At 41.2% G+C, this 5,108-nt stretch overlaps 1 long non-coding RNA gene across 1 annotated transcript; it reads left to right on the forward strand.

Moving 5' to 3' along the window:
- Nucleotides 1-816: 816 nt before the first annotated feature.
- Nucleotides 817-4,895, forward strand: LOC111090843. The gene is made up of 4 exons (XR_005353247.1): nucleotides 817-954; nucleotides 2,067-2,181; nucleotides 2,848-3,000; nucleotides 4,523-4,895. It is a non-coding gene; the product is annotated as an uncharacterized LOC111090843 (long non-coding RNA).
- Nucleotides 4,896-5,108: the final 213 nt, after the last annotated feature.

Raw genomic sequence — 5,108 nt, forward strand, 5'->3', positions numbered from 1 at the left:
ACATTGCTTGCCACCTTAGTTGTTTTCTGTTTTATTTGGAAATAGGAATAGATTTATAGATGTAGCAAAAATAGCATAGAGAGGCATATTCATCACTCAACTTCCCTCAATCGTAATATTTTATATAACTATAGAATATTCTCAAAACTGGAATATTGACATTAGTATGTACTTAACTATTAGACTGTAGAACTTACTCGGACTTTACCAGTGTGTTTTTGTGCATAGCTCTATGACAGTTTATCACATGTATAGTGATCAAGATTCTCTCCTTGACCACAGTCTAGTCAGGCTTCTCTGAGTTCTTTTCAAATAGGCCCCTTCTTTGGACATGTCCCCCAGGGCCCAGTTTTAACAGGAACCCTGCTAAGTTTGGCTGGAATCCCCCACCCTCCATACCTGATCACCCTTGATAGCTAACCAAATTCCTTTTTTTTTTTCTAACCAAATTCCTTATCTCCACCATTCTCTGAGTGACGTCTGACATCCCGGTCTGACTTTCAGCAGGAATTTTCCCTTACCCATGATACCTCCTCTTAGAAATTTTCTATCCACTGACCCTCCCCACTCCCTGACCCTGCTCCTTGGCTATAAATTCCCTCTTCTTCTTGTTACATTTTGAGTTGAATCCGTCTCTCTCCCTTATAACAAAATATTATTTTAGTAGTCCCTGTATCTATCACAAGAGTCCCCCTGAATAAAATCTGCCTTACAATTTAAATACGTATCAAGAACAAATATTATTTTCTGTAGTAATAGAGATTATTACAAACCACCCCAATCGGGATAAAGAACTTTCCCTTACCATCAGGAAATCTCTTACCAAACTTAATTTCCTGTTTACCTGTTTGATTCCTCCCACAGATTATCAACTACCTCAGAGCAGGGTTTTGTTCACCCAGGAATCTCTTATGAAACAGAATAAGTTCTTGGAAAATACACGTTGGATAATGGGTAAATGAATCCAGAGTCTTCTCTTTCTAGGATGACTGCCCTATACTGTGGGGGCCTCAGGGACATCAAGATGTGGTTACCTTCCCGCCCCCCCCCCCCCCAGTGTCTGCCATGGTCCTGGGCAAGCAGACTAGCCCAGGCAGGAAAGACTCTATACTTCCAAACCTGGAAATTCCAGGGGCAAACAGTTGGGTTTGAAGCCCATGATTTAAGACAAGCCATTTTCTGGTCCTCATGTTTGGTTTTGAGAAAACCATTTGGGGTAACTTTTATGGCAGAGCCTCCTATACTCCAACTTGGGTCCCAATTGGGATTCCTGAGGTTCTCAAGGACTTAAGTTATTTCTCCCCGACTTAAAACCTGGCACCTGTGACTTGGCACCGAAGGAAGTTGGTGATGAAAAGACACCAGCCGGATAGCTGCTTAAGTAGCTCTAAGTGGTCTTTTTAAAAGAACGATCTGTGCCCGCCATTTTCCCAGGACAGTTATTCAGAATGGAGAAGCTCCTCTTTGTCTGCCACCATCTTCACCTACATTATCAAGATATCTTTGGATTTTATTCCCCTTGGATACATAGATTAGTTAAGGAAATGGGCCCAAGAGGAATATTTTCTTAGGCCTTTTGTTTTGCTCTTGTTCATTGTTCTCTCCTTGCTTTTGTTTATTTGTTTGCAAACTTGTGTAGTTGTTTAAAGAAACTTTATGAGCACAGATCATGTAGGCAAGATTAATTTTGTCCTATAATCAAATCTATTCCTGTGACAAAAAAATTTAACTTAAGTTTAAAAGTGTTTGGTGAATAAAATTAATTGCATCTACTAAATAAAATGCATTCTGTCCAATACATATAGATGTTCTGTCAACAAGACAAATGGACTCAGTAGTATAAGTATCTGTGTGGATGAAATGCATAATAATGTAATCACTTTGCCAACAAAATGCTAAGTTGCTTTAATCATTCTGTTCACAACATAATGTAAAGTGATTTAGTGGGTAAAATGAATCCACTTACAAATTGTTTTATGGTCATAATGCAGCCCTTTGGTGGAATGTGAATTGATGATAATAATTTTATGGGCAAATGATTTTTCAATTAAAATGTCTTTTCACAGACAAAATGGGAGTGTTACAAATGGCTCCTGATAACCGCATGCCAAGTAGCAGGAAAAAAGGGCTGTCACCTACATTAACCAAAGCCTCGATTGAAAAAGCCTGACAGCTCAAAAGGTGATTTACTTTCATCTAATTTGTAATTTCCTTCCCTCCCACTTGAGAAGTATTTGCTTCTTGCCATTACTGACCCAATAACAAAAATTAGATCTAGCAACAAGACCACCAATCACTGGCTGCCATGGTTCTTTCCTAGACCTTAATTGACTATGCTGTATTGTTCATCAATAAGTACTTAGATCCAAGGCAGTTCTTTCTGCTATCTAACATGGACCCAATTATCTTCAGTGTAATAATTACTGTACCCATGAAAATGGAATAAATCATTATAATATATTGGCTTTTAATTTGAAGTTTGTGATGGAGAAAAAAAAAATGTTTCTGTCTGGGCTAATTGTCATATTTTCTTTTTAATAAGATGCAATGCCCCTCAACTGCTGACCAGTTGGAACTTTGATTGCCTTTTCAAGCTTAGGTTCTTGAAAATGGCCCCTCCCACAATGAATTAGTCTTGCTAGAGAGAAGAGCTGTGTCCTCCAGCAGCCCTGTTTGTTTTCTCCATAGTAGGAAACAGGGGTTATGGGACCTGGATGCTCATCTTCCCTTGCCCTATAGAGAAAGGTGGGAGGCAGTTCCCTGGCTGGTTGCACTGTGGTATCTACTTCCCTCCTCAAGCAAGGCAGCTTCATTTCTGTCCCTGTTGAGAGTCTCACATTCTTTCAGATATCCTATTCTGGAGGTCAAACCCACAGGAAATGAAGCAAAATGCGTTTTAAGGCTGTGCAGAGGAGAGGGTCAATCAGAGATGCTGGACAGTCTATGGAGAGACAACAGAATTAGCAGTAAGAGCAAGAGGCTGCTAGGAGAACGGAGCGGGTATGGAAGCTGGGTCTGCTGCTCCTTGACTGGGTTATCTTGAGTAGGTCACTCCACCATCCTGAGCTTCCCTTTCTGTATCTATAGAATAAAAATGCTACTTACTTTTGATTGCAGATATGCTTAAATGAGATAATGCACAAAAGTGCTCACACGTGGTACCCAGTAAACAACAGCTATTAGTGCTACTGTAGTCACACCACACAGCTAGGCCCTGGGGATCAGAGAGTGGGGCAATAAGAAAATAGGTTATGTACAGCCCTCCTCTTAAGAAGAGGAGCTAATTGATGACGGTGGGATGAAAACTTCAAATGTATTTGTCACCTTCTGTTTTGTGTTGCGTCTCGATTTGCCTCCAGTGCTTTAGAAAGCTCACTGGTATTCCTGACTGCCTACATAGCTTCCTTATTGTCTTCTCTTCCTTCTGGGCAGCCAGAGTCCTTGAGTGTCTTCCCTCCACCTATAGCGCTGCTAGAACTTGCAGGAAGAATACTGGGGTATTGCTTGAGGAATTGCAGTCTTGGACTTTTAAAGTCCCAATCTTGCTTTTTCTCCACAGGTAATTAGGGAGCAAACCCCTCTTCAACCATTCTGGTCCACAGTTTATCCAATCCAATTTCAGAGGCAGAGCGGCTTCAGGGTTCAGACAACTCCCCTAAAGACAGCCTCTGCCTGAGGCCTACCTCCCTTTGTATGACTCAGGCCTGGTCCCTGTACCTAGGTGAGGACAGACAGTTGCTATTCCCTTGTTTTCTAGCAAAAGTACACAATTTTTTTTTTTTTTTTTTTTTTTTTTTTTTTTGGCGGGAACCACTCTCCTTCTCTCAGGCCAATGGGCCATGTCTCTCTGGCTACAGTGATTCATTCCAGCATGGGAACATACCCAGTGGGTCCATTTCCAGGTGATGGTTAGATGATGGTCAGCTTGCAGTGCTGGATGAGATCTGGGCTGCCCCATGGCTAAGATCTTGCTCTGCTTTGTCCACACTGTGTGCCCAGTGCCTCACACAGCACTAGGGCAGAGGCTTGGGCAGATACTGTGTCAGCCTGTAAACAAGCCCGTTGGTCAAGGCATTTAAAAGGGTGAGCAGAGAGTAGCCGTAAATGTCTTTTCTCCCAACCCCTCGCTGCCCAATGGCCTGGTTCCCTGCGATTGGCCCCGTGATCCTTTCATTAGCTGATGATTTCCTATCTTCAGTTACCTCCCTCCCCACTTCCCCCAAGAATGGGTGCCTGTGGGAGGGCAGATGTGGCTCAGGGAAAGCTATTATATGCATGATCTTATTTGATCATTGCAGCAACCCAATGAGATAATCACTGTTGTCATCTTTATTTTAAAGACAAGGGAACAAAAACCCAGGGAATTTCAGTAGCCTGCCCAAGATGTGTAGTTAGTGACCATCAGGCCCCCAGGTGGGACAAATTTCAAGTCTTTGTTCTCTTTCCAAATATGCTGCACTTAAGATACTCTCAAATGTAAATCAACTCCTTACCTTCTCATTCCTTTTTAATCATATCTTAGGCAAATGTTGCTTGCCAGAGATGAAGGATACAAAGACGAGCGTGACACAGTCTGCTCCTTGAGAAGTTCAGAGGCAGCGAGAAGATGGAGGGGGCAGTACAGAATATCTTTTGAACCTTGTTTCTCCAAAGGAAGATGTTTTCAAAACTAAATAGAAGAGAAAAATAGTACTTGTCAAGGAATCATACTATAAAATGTGATCACCAATAGCTAATTTCTTTTCAGTTGAGTTGAAACAATGGACTTATGCAGCATTTTAGAAAATACTTAATTGTGTCAAAATCCAGAATCCCAGGAAGTTGCTAAAAACAAGCTTTTAGAGAAATAGAGAATCGTAACCCTAACCCTAACCAACAATGGCATGAGATCCTCTCTGGGCTCTGGTTGAGTGGATGCATTAAAAGATAGGAAAGGTAACCGATGGGAACTAATAAAACCTGAACCAGGTCCTCTTCTGTTCATATTTGGGTTACTCAGGCAAAAATTCCTTTGGGGAATGCATGAAATTTTTAATGTAATTTTTTTTTGTTTGAAAACAAAGAAATACAAACTTTTAGTATATTAATGTGCAGGCACACACACAATA

The sequence above is a fragment of the Canis lupus genome, chromosome 1 (assembly GCF_011100685.1).
Source record: "Canis lupus familiaris isolate Mischka breed German Shepherd chromosome 1, alternate assembly UU_Cfam_GSD_1.0, whole genome shotgun sequence".
In the NCBI taxonomy this organism is placed as follows: domain Eukaryota; kingdom Metazoa; phylum Chordata; class Mammalia; order Carnivora; family Canidae; genus Canis; species Canis lupus.